Below are 12,341 nucleotides of genomic sequence, written 5' to 3' on the forward strand. Positions count from 1 at the left end.
CCACCAAAGTGAACTACAGATAACCCCATGACGTGGCACACACACACACACACACACACACAGTAGGTATGGAAAGCCTATATAAAATCTACAGAGCCCGCGTGTATCTGCTGCTGGTCTGAGCCGCTGATAAGGGCTTTGCAGGCGACCTGACTTCAGTCTACATGAAGGATGAGCTTCTCAGACAGAGACGTTGTCCATCCTGCTGATGCTCCCTCGTCTCATCGTAAACTCTTGTGCACCCTCTGGTGCTTGCTAGTCTCCCAAACTTCTTTGTGTGTAGCCTGCTTTGCAGATTGTCTTCCTTGTCTGTGTGGTTGCTCATTATTCAGAGACAGACGGATCTCAGGTCATCTGCAGCTGCAGCAAAGGAGAAGCAGGAAAGATGGCGATCATCCATTAGACCGACCGGGCGCACGCATGAAATACGAGGACAACTTTTGGGAGGATCGCTTGAGGAGAAGATTGTACCAGTGAGTTTTGCACTATATTTCCAGTTTCGCCAAAGATTTCGTCTGGGCTTTCAAGGTTCTGCGAGAACGTCGCTATGGTAGATCATGGGATATTATTTGGAGAGCGCCTCGTGAATGACCTGGAAAGAGCTGACCCCCCCTTCTTCTTCGTGTCTCCTTTTTAGTCCAGGTCCTTTTTGGAGAGGAAGGGAAGCCGGGGCGAGATTTTTTAGTCGGGTGGGCGCTCCATGCAGCCAAAGTCAAGTGGGTCTTCTCGCTGGTTAATATCCTAACCCATGTAGCGCGTCCTCGCTATGTCGCCTGTCGGTTTGTTGTCAAAGTGACACAAGGAAATGGACGCTGGCGATGTTAAAACCAGGGCTAAAGCGAGTGTTTTGTTATTCTGACATGTCTGGTCAAGGGAATTACTGTAACCCCGGCTGTGCATGCGTCCCCCCTCTCCCCTCTCTCTCTCTCTCTCCGGCCGGCTGTGCGTGCGTGTTGTTGCGCGTTAGCTTCATGGGAGAAGCCATTGCACGGATTGCTCTCCTCTCCCAAAGCAAGCCTCCATTAGCGACACAGAGGAGCTGGCATCCAGTCACACACACACACACACACACATACACACACACACACACACACACATGCATGCATGCACGCACACTCACCATGAAAGCCATGTCCAGTGTGAGGAGGATATATTTGCTCCCCCTCCTCCCCTGCTCCTCAATTTTAAAAAAGAAACCTTATCTGGTGACGATTCTGACTCGCTTCTCCACAGGGTTGGAGCTGCATGTCATCTAGATGCTTCTGAAATGATTGTAGACGCAGCGTGGCTTCATTTTACCTTTGAAATCCTCCTGTTTTGTGTTTGTTCTGGGTGCTTATGGATTATACATTGTTCCCCCCTGCTCTGTGTTTTGGATGTCTAGTCGCTGTCACTGGTCTCAAGTCAGGTATGTCACACTAGGAGGGCTTCACCATAAAATGGAGGAAAGCAGATGAGTCTCCAAGGAGAGCCCTGGAGTCAGTCAGGCAGAGGAACAAAGGTTGTGTTCAGAGAGAAAATCGCCCACAACTGTTTCTTCTTCTGCTGCTGCTGCTGCTTCCTCTTCTTCTGCTTCTTTTTTTTCTCATGCTCGGAAGTTTAGTCAGCCAGAGGAAGCAGAAGAACTTAAAAAGTGAGGCGTTCAAGGTTGACTCCAGACTTTTAGCTCCTTAGAAGAACTTGCTACTTTGATTAAATGCATTTGAAACAGTCTGGTTGGTAGAGACGGTGGAGTTCTTTGAATTTGGAAGATCTCCTTTTTCTCTGGACAGGATGTGTTTGTGATGGCTGAGGGACACATGAATGAGAGAGGAATTTTAATGCTGAATAATGCAGTGTTTGGGCTGTGCAGGTAGTTAATGTTCAACAAAGTGGTCCCAACACACTCACACTCCCCCTCTCTCCTCTCTGTGTGTGTGTGTTAGCTTGTGAAGCGTGGACAGTTTTTTGGAGAAAGTTCTCATAATGCTGCTTTTGTTTTGAATTTAGGAATTGAATTATAGTTTTTTTTGTACACTTTTTGATGGCTTTAAAATGTTCTGGTTTGTAGTCTTTCTCCTGATCCATGGACAACATGATACAGGGGTTTTCTTTGGTGGAGAACATGCATGTTATGTCAAGATTTAAGTATTTTTCAGCAGTTTCATGTTTCATTAAAAGTTGTTCTTGCAACCTTTAAGCCAGTTGGTCATCTGCTTGCAAACTCCTTGTTGCACTGCACTCATGTGTGCAGTTTTAGGCTGCTTTTCACACCTTATATCCTAAAGGTGTCTGTTGGCCAGCTTGTCAGAAGAGGTGTGCAAGCAGGAGCGTGTTCCTCTGCGTGTGTGTGTATGTCTCTGTGTGTATGTGAGTGTGTGCTACGCTCTGCAGTTCCCCTGGCCACTGTGTGAAATCTTGCTGACAAGGAGACTGTGAGCTTGACACACTGTGCTGCGACAATGCCGAGGCTGAGGAGAGCAATCAAAATGGTGGCGATGCTCCTTCTCCCTGGCGTGGCATGCAGGGCAAACAGGTTCTCAAGGAGGAGCTGATAGAGGACGGCCAGGCGGGGGAAATCTGCTGCCGTCGACACATTTGTCTGGCAGACGGGTGCAGTGCATGTAGTCTAGTGGAAGGTAGATGTTCTGCAAATGAGCTCAGTGATTTAACTCGGGATGTGATTGTCATGTTTGCTTTTTTTCCTCTGGAGAAAGCTCTGAGATTGTCTCAGGGATTCTGACACCGTGTGCTTCCTCTGTGCACGCAGACTTCCTGTAGAAACTTTCACAAGTCTCCCACACATTCTCTCAGTTTGTAAAGCTTATTCATGCTACACTAGCAGCTAATCTGCATGCTCAGGTTTTCAGGTCAACCCACCAGCTGGGGTCATATGGGTCAGGGCTGTTTGCTTTCTCGGTGGTGGCATGTAAGTAGTTTGACGGGGCAAATACTGTAGAGGATCAAGACTCCCAGAGGCTTCTAAAGTCTCCATATTTTACAGTTGTTATTACTGTGTTGTTATTTGATTGATTATTACTTATTATCTATTTGATGTTTAGGTCACTCTTTCATTTTTTATCAGATCTTCTAGAGGTCCTGTCCTACAGACTGCTTGTCTAATACTAGGAATGGATTAGGTTCCTGCCTGATCTACAGAACATTTTTATATTTGACAACCATTTATTTGTACCCATCAAGATAAAATACCAGACATTCGTCCTCATTCCAGTGGCTCCAGTGTGAGAGGAAGATGCTTTCCTCATGTTTTTTCCTCTTTTTTTTTTATAAATCTAAAGTGATAGAATTATAATCTCTGGCTTTTAGTTTCTTGAGATTTAGACCGCTCGTCAGTTACATGACCTTGGGCAATTCTCTCCTTTTTATTTTAAAAAGCAAAATGTTTCATCAAGAAAGTAATCATATCAAAAAAATTTAAAAAATCTTGAGTTGAAGCCCCAATGAATTATTTATCACAATGTACATATTTAAGTTATTGGTGTGACTGCAGAGTGCATGGCTCTAAAGTTGAAGGAAATCAAGTCATCACAAACTTCCTGACACACAGGGACTCAATAGTTGCTGATTCTTTAAACTAAATAAACTGGAGGGGCTTATGTAGGAGGGGGGATTGATTGGGGCCCATAACTGAGCAGTGTTTTCCAGCCTTTCCTTCAAAACATCTACATTTCAAAGTTTTTCAAAGACAAATATGATTCATAAATCCGATTACATAATGAGTTCAAATAATGTTTTAAGACAGTGCTGCAAGTACAACAACTATGCTCAGGGTAGATTTCCAGTTGCAGTTGTACTAATACTTCATGCTATTTTATACCTGGGTTATGCATGTAAATGATTAAGAGTCGTCACCCTCAGCATTCGGCAACATAATTACTCGTCAGTCAAACTCATGGTTAACATCTTTATTACTGTTGGCCTGAAATTTCTGTCAAATGTGTCCAAGCAGCAACCTCGGATGTTGAAATATGAAGCCATTATTGAAGTGCTCAAATGGCAGTTCCTCAAGTATCCACTTGAGGGCTGGCCCCAGAAGCCCAATAGGCCACATACACACCCATTCAAAAAAATCCATCTTTACAGCAAAAATAAACATGCTTACAGCCTGGTGCAAAAAAACACCTATTTTTTCTGGATAGTTCACTTTTCTATTCGCACACACTGTACGGGGGATTACTCTTTTTTGTAAATAATGAGTCTCGAAGATGTTAAGTTACAAGTTTTGCATAAGTAGAGGCACAGACTTTACTGACAGGCGGGTGCACAGTAGCCTCAACTCCACCTCTTTGCTTCTCGCTAGGTTGACCCAAAGTTGGGTTGAGTCAGCATTTGTGGTGACCACCATCGATAGGCTTCAAAACTCTGCCTCAGAAACCAATGAGTAACAATACTGATACCATGTTTTATACATTTAATGGTTGTGTCAAAGCTGTAACGCAACCACCCGCCACCAGTCAGGGCTGTAGCTCAGGTCATAACAACTGTTGTGGTGCTGTAATAATCTACTACCTGGATGTAAACAAGCATAAATGACAGAAAATGGAAACAGAGTTGTTTATAGGCTGTGTCAGGTTAAAGTGGCTTATAACCACTTGACAGGTACGATGTGTAATGAACATAGACATATGGACTATAACCTTTAAGGAGGACCAAAGGCTGGTGGTGCTAGTTCTGCTATTGTTAGCCACATTCAGCAAACACATGTGATATTTTTTACCTGAAGACTGTGTGATCTTGTGTTTAGATTTTTTGGTTAGTCAGAATTTAAATTTCCGTTTTAACAACTAGGAAAAAACTATCTTCAAAACATCCCTTTTATATACTAATATAATTATTTGTATCCCTAATCTTTGTAACTGTAGTTGTAAATGGCATTTCCACACGTGTAACTGAATATTTCTGTCATGCTTAGAGTGCTACAAAGGCTATCCATATCCAATAGGTTGAATTTCAACATCAGAATTTAATACTTTAACAGTAACACACACTGTTAGTGCAGTTCAGCTTTAAGGTGACAGGGCAGAACTGAACCATGGTTGGTACTTATGGAGTAGAATTACATAACTGGACTATTGGAAGGCATTTCAGGATTACTCTTAAAAAGCTTGTCAGAGAAGACGGAGGATTTAACAAGAGAGACTTCTCTGATGGTTTGAATGCTGGAAGGAAGTGGTTGTGATGCTCATCACTCTCTCATGCTCTTTCTGTGTGTCTCTTGTACTCAAACACACACACGCACGTACACACACACACACACACACACACGCACACACAGCTGTCCCCCCTCCCTGCCTCTCATTCACTCACTCACATTGGGTGATGCACTCCTCCATTCTTCTCTACCTGGGGCAGTGAAGAAGGCCAGGGAGACGCACAAAAGCAAATTGAAATGCTCCAGTGAGTGCTTTCTTGACATGATGCATGGCTCATGAGATGCAGCCTGGCCCTGCTGCTACACTTGTAAGCGTGCTGGAACATACTGGCTCCAGTTCAAAACACTATAGTCATTACAGTGTTACACAAAACCCTCACTTCTTGCTTTTGCACTTTTCTTGCCTCTTTTACTCCATCTATATATTTCTCTTTGATTCAGATCTTTGATTTTACAGTTGGGGCAGTGCTACTGAAAAACTGCAATGATCCTTTGAATAATTTAATGCTGTATACATGGATTAATTACTGAATAGGCCTACTGGGCACAGGCTTTGGGGCCCAAGGGCTCTGGGGGCCCTACACCAGAGACTCTAATGCGTGACTGCTACCTTTTTTTTTTCCTGGAAAGTCACTGATAATGACTGAAACCTTCTTTAAACAACATAAAACAACCCCTTAAGAGACCCTAAAAAACTACAAAGATATGCCAAACAACCACAAAGAGACACAGATATCTACAAAGAGACAGAATGACCAACAAGGAACCCAAACAACCTGAAGACTTCAAAAGAAACACAAAATAACGTCAAAAGACATGCTAGACAAACAACTATGACAAACAAACAACAATGTGAAAACACAAACAACTACCAAGAGGCACAGATGACACCTAAAAGAGCCAAAATAACAAAAAAGGCTTGCCAGATGACCACCTCAAAACGACCTGATAGGAACATAAATGACACAAATGACATCAAAGAGATAAAGACATTTGATTTGATTATGACAGTCAACATCTTAAAAATCAACACTAGTGGTTGACTGGTATTGTATTCTAAAGGACTGATGCTGATGCTGATAATCAGACAGCAGGTTGTCCAATGTCCGATATATAACGCTCATTTCACTCTGTTTTCTTTCATTCAATAAAATACAATTATTTATGGGTAAAACGAGGCTGCCTGCAGTGACTGCAGACATTATTTGTTACATTTTTTCATTGGCCTCATAAGCGCAGGTATCGTCCGATTACTCCAAAATGGCATTCATCTGTCTGACTAATATGCTTGATTAATAAGTCTATCTCTTATCATCACAAACCAGAAGTTCTTCACAAGGACTTTAAAGACTGAAGACAGAGTATGTAATGAATTCACAACGTTACACCAGCTTTCAAGCAATATGATTTGGTGAGAGCTCTATTGGAATTATTTCTATTAGAAAACATCAGAGTGAATATGGGACCACAGGAGAGCAATACAGATATGATCTTCATGGAACAAAGGGCCACTCTCACTACTTCAAGTCCACAAAGTGAGACATAGGTAAATAACTAAAGATACAAACCAACTCAAGGAAATGCAAAGCAACCACAAATGACACTAACACACACATACTGCTGGTCTGTCTGTAGTGTAAGGGCGGTGGAGGACATTTAAATGTCTGTGCCTTAGGTCCACTGTCACACTTTCTGCCCTTGGCTTAGGTACTGGACAGGCTGTAAGGCTTTTCTTCATGTCTGGTTTAAATGCAACAAGGAAGTGGTTGGCAGGTGGTGTCATTCCAGTTTCTGTTGTCAGTTACCACCTCACAGCTCTGTAAAACTGGTTCCTCCTCTCTGCTTTCCATCAGAACATCAACAGTTGAAGCGTCACCTTTCCCCTCCTGAAAACACAAATAGCTCACAGTTGTTTCTGTCCCCGCCAGTCTTTCTCACTCCACATATGTGAAGCATATGGAGAGCTAGAAAAATGAAGATTGGAGTTAAAAAGCGTCTGTGCTGATGAGACAGTCTCTACAGTGAGATAAATTAAGCCACCTACACAGCATGCTCAGGTTTCTCTGAATTCAGGATTTATGTTCTTCTCTAGTGAGACACAGAGAACCAACTCTGTCAGCATCGAGCTGCCTGTGGTGGAAAAAAAAAAACCTGAATTCTTTGGAGACGCCCGTTCCTTGGGCAGTGTGGTGCCATCGCACAAGGCCTTCATTGAGCAGGAACAGGAGTGGTCTTGTAGAAGGGATCCACTCTGGCTCTGCCTACGAAGCAACAGAGCTGTCCAAGGACGATTAAATATTTAGAAGCTTGGAAAGGAGGTCTCAGTGGTAAGTTAATATTGATGGGTCTCTCATCTTTCCCGTCTCAAACTTGTTGGGTTGCTTCGAGTGGATGGTTTGGTGAACCTGGAGAGGAACTTCAACTCTTACCAGAAGCTTTACAAACCAACCCTCTGACCCTTTTTAAACACCTTTCTGTGACTGAACCAGGTCGTTTTTGAAATTTCAGCTCCTTTTTTCTAATGTCTCCTGTGTCTTCTTTTGGTCACTCTGAAATTCTCCATCCTGTCAAGCTTGTAACCTCACCCACTCACTGTAACTGGAGTAACTGCCATGTCAGGCTTACAAGGAAGTCAGCATTGCAGTGTTTTCTGGCAGTTGTCCATTGAGCACCACTCTTTAGAAGCCCTTCAGTGCATCCGAGTCTTTTCTTGTAATCTTGTTAATTGTTTCTGTTTGTTGGAAGTAGATTCTGCTCCAGGCGTTTTTAATTGATCAGAGGAAAACAGGAGGAAATCAAGGTTGGAGACTTTTGATGGAGAGAGGGGGGGTTGCTCACTTTTGAGAAGAAAGTCTCATCTTAGATCAATTAAATAACACTTTGGAGTATAGCTGACCTAAGTCTGTGTTTCTTCCTTGTTATCCATGCATGTTTTCTAAGATAATACAGATTTATTCCACATGGCAGCAGATTGATCTGCATCAGGAAGTGGTTTCCAAGGAGAGATGGACTCCAAGGCTGGGTGGAATGTAAGGTTTCCTGGAGTAATTGTCTTAGTTGGAAAAAAACCCACTTCCTGGTTTCTCTCCAAGATCTGTCCTTGGACATCCTTCACCACTCCACTCCACTCTTCAGTGGTGTTTACGTAGCCTTTGAACCCTGTGTTGTTGTTGTTTTAAGTTTCAGGAGATCTCTACAAAGCAATATGTCTGACTGAAAACCTCTGGATTGTGTGCGCAGCTGCAAACAGTCTTTTCACTGCAGTAGCCCACTTGTGTACAGTCCTTGATGGATTCCTTTATTGAGAATTTTCCTCTTCGGGCTCAAGGGAAGAAACCTCTGGAGAAAACCAAATATATCTACCTATTCAAATTGTAAAAATAATCACGCCTGAGGCTATTAATTAAATTGTGCACTTAATCATTTTTAGATGGAATATTTAATCATGTTGCTCAGGCTTGCCCCAAGTTTTATCTTTCATATTTTTGAGTCCTACAAGAAACGGTTTTACCTCTTTTATTGAGCATGTTGAGATATTTGAGGTCGCCTGTTTTCATTTACAGATTCAGTTTTTGAGTTTGTATGACAGATTGAGTGAAAGCTCCATTTTTAGAGACTCAACCCTCAGATCTCTTTAGCACGTCGCCTCCAGCTTTGAAGAACAGCAGAGCAGCTCTCTAGGTGGCCATCTTTGCAGAACAAAAAACCACACATCTCACTTCTGCTTTTTTTTTTTTTTCCTGGTCATGACCGTCTGCAGAGGAGCAGACAGGAGGGGAAGCTGCTCACTCAGGTCCGTGCTCTTAAAGCTAAACACTTCCATCTGTGTAACAAGATAGCAGAGCGAGCAGAGGCAGCTCCAGCAGGACGCTCACTGAAGACCTTGAGGAGCTTACAAAATGGTGGACGGCCAATGCCACTGACACTCCAGCATTATTGGCTGTGTCTCCTTGGCCACAGTGGGGCTGGCTGTGTGAAATGGAGTCCCCTCTTGTGTGTGGAGCGTTGGCCCAGCCTCAGCTCTGATGCAGAAGATAATTCTGTCAGCCCCCAGAGAGAGAGGGAGAGAGAGAGAGAGAGCGAGAGAGAGAGAGAGAGAGAAAGAGAGAGAGAGAGAGAGAGAGAGAGAGAGAGCAGCCAAGTGAGGTGACTATTCCGAGGGAAGGTTGATCTGTAGACTTCCAGAGAACTCAAACCATGCATGTCTGCTCGCTCCCACCTCTTAGCCTCACTCAACTACATGATTCACTGACTTCTAACTTCTCGTTATTAACGGAATTTTTCATTTTTGCATTGAACAGACAAGCAGTGGCTTGAAAAATAAAAAAAAGATCAGCTTAGATGAAAAGATCCATTTTGGGTTTTGTTAACAGGAATGAGTCGAGCGGCTATGTGAGGGTATTCATTATCTAACCTTCACACTCTACAGGCTTTAGCTGAGGGATTTACCAGCCCTCTGTTTTTGTTGCTTTGTGGAAATTTCAAGCTTGAAGGTCACATAAATATCGCCGAAAGCTTATGATTAAAAGGTAAAAGCAGGAGATGTAAAAGAGAGGAAGCGCTACGTTTTGAATGAAGTCGTATTTGTTTTTTTGTCTTTCCGAGGCGAATTTTCACCATGACAACTTCAAGACGGCTCTCTCATGGAAGACAGCCATCAATGCTTGTCTCCTTCTAATCTGCTCGGTCATTATCTTCTGTGCAAAAGAGGTCAAATGTTGCTACTGAGAGCTCTGTTTTGCAGCCCTCTTTACAGAGGCAACAATCCCAGCCCTTTGCTAAACACAAAGGCTACCCTTGGATCAAGGTTACCTGTTCCTTGCTCACCAGCTCCTTCTTTTTTTTTTCAAAACAGCTTTAGAGAAAAACATGTCATCACAAAGTTGGATATCTTTGATTGGGAAAAGGAATATCTCAGCTTGCAAGGAGAGAATATGGAGAGGAGAGTGAGTGCAGCAGTGATATTAAGTATTAAAGGCAGTCTGACTGAGTGGGTGATGTCAGGTAACCATCTGTCAGAGGGAGACGGGCTGACACAGGCGCTGTCTGACCTTGCAGTATGGACGACACTCACATAAAATAGAGAACGATGATCTCTTCCTGGGATTAGCATAGCGCTGCAACTGGAAGCCGAGTTGCAGGCCTTCCTTGCCGTCTCTCTTTCACCTCTCTTTCTTTTTTTGATGTGAGGTTTGGCTTGTTTGAAGGCTTCCATCAGAAGAATACTTTGAGGTCTGAAGATCAAAATCCTCTGTCCTCCATAGGTTGCACCTTTTTTTAAAGAGGCGGCACGTGTTAAAGCCATGTACTGCAATACCTTTCATGTTGAATCTGACTAAATTCCAGACATTATTATGACAAGTACTCAAGTTTTAAGGGGAGAAATATTATCTTAACACTCAGTAAAGGCTCATTTGTGCCTCCTGTATGTATGCATATAGAAATATACATTTTAATTGTTAATATCTAAATACTCCCACACATCCTTTGCGGTATTGGTTGGACTTTGAACAGTGCATCCACTGGAGCACACTCAATAAACCGGTTTCACATCGACCTTCTCCTTCGTAATGCAGTTCCCGTTCTAGCTGTTCTGTTGAAGTTGTCTGTCCCTGTGCCTGGGCGAGATGACATCATTTGAATGTTCATATTATTTTTATAGTCGTACAGTTCCTCGCAAAATCTTTCCTCAAAATGTTCTGCCTTTTTTTTTTCAAGTATTCTTCTCATGGTCTACAGGTCTGACTCAACACTGCCCCCCATGGTTTCCAGTGGTACTGCAACGCTTTGTCCAAATTTGTGAACGCCCAGGAAACGTGCAGAAATATGTTCATGTAGGAGTATAAATGAGCTATAATACAGACAAAAGCATCAATCCTCCATCCCCTGCTTCATTTTGTTCCATTTAACCTGCATTCAGTCAACCTTCTAATCTGATATTAAGATAACATGATCTTCTACCTTACCCCGAATCCTTAGGGGTCGTCTGAGCCCGCAGTGGTGAGGTGTTTCCTTTTTAACGCTCTCTGAATGTGACACTAGTGAAGGTCAGGCTGCAGACAGATCACTAAAGCTCTCTGGATTGCAGCGTCTGAAAGGCTCTGCACCTGTATTTAACCGTCCTCTGAGACTATCTGGGATTGTTGAGCTGGTTTCCTGAATGCTAGAAAAAATACAGACCTTTTTTTGTGCCTCATTCAGCTAGTTAAGGTGAAAGAAAGTTAATCACAAAAGACTACTGTTTATAGTCCCTCTGTGCTTAGAATGCTGAAACATTTTGGCTGCGTATGTATGAACATACCACCGTCATTAAGGGTTGTAAATGTATCGATGTTCAGTTTGTTGCAGCGTAAGATCCAAGAGTAAGCTTAGGTGTTAATTTCATCAAATAGAGGATTGCCAGGAAATGTCAATGTGTATGCGACAAGCATGGGCAGCAATGAGCCATAGATCAGCAAACAGAAAATCGAATTTGAGACTTTTATTTAATTAACTGAGTTAAGGCATCACCATGGAGGACCATCTCTAGATCTGGTCAACCATTTGTATTAGATTGTTATGTTAGGAGGAAGTTCTAAAAGAAAGATTACCAAGAGGCAAACAGCAGGCTAAAAATAACTTAGGCATTGTATAGCAGAGTCAATTCAGCCGTTTCACAACATGTGAGAGTTTTGTGGTCTGAACACCTCTGAGCTGGAGGCAACATGATAAAGAATAAGATTTCTAACCTGAGTTTTGCAAACATGGTTTATGTTTATGAAAGAAAAATGATCTTTTGATCTAATAAAACCAAGTATTTTTTAAAACTGAATTCTTAAATAAATGGAAAAGACACATGAAGTAGAGGTTATTATTTGTAAGGACAATGCTCACCATAATATAAGGCTTATAATACTACACGACTGTTTCACTGGTTTGAAGTGCATAGTGAGAGAAACAGTACGGATGTTCCGGAGTGACAAAGTTTGTAGTTGTGTAAAGGGAATTTTTTATTTATTTATTTGAAACACCTAGAAATAGGATCAAAGAGTCTGTGGGTGACTGATATCACACTTTACCTACCGCAAGCAACAGTAGCACCACCCACCTTCAGTGGGCCATGGCCTACATATAACTTCATCGCCATTGTCTAGATTAAAGTACTGCCAAACCACGCTAAGAGATACAATCTGACATCAGGTTTTGTTTA

General features: G+C 42.5%; 1 protein-coding gene across 1 annotated transcript in view; it reads left to right on the forward strand.

Moving 5' to 3' along the window:
• The first annotated feature begins 290 nt into the window (after positions 1-290).
• Positions 291-12,341, forward strand: part of znf462 (zinc finger protein 462) — a 56,708-nt gene continuing 44,657 nt past the window's right edge. Inside the window, 1 exon segment of the mRNA XM_034710313.1 lies at positions 291-473. The gene's annotated coding sequence lies outside the window, so the exon portion shown is untranslated.

The sequence above is a fragment of the Notolabrus celidotus genome, chromosome 19 (genome assembly GCF_009762535.1).
Source record: "Notolabrus celidotus isolate fNotCel1 chromosome 19, fNotCel1.pri, whole genome shotgun sequence".
Lineage (NCBI taxonomy): Eukaryota > Metazoa > Chordata > Actinopteri > Labriformes > Labridae > Notolabrus > Notolabrus celidotus.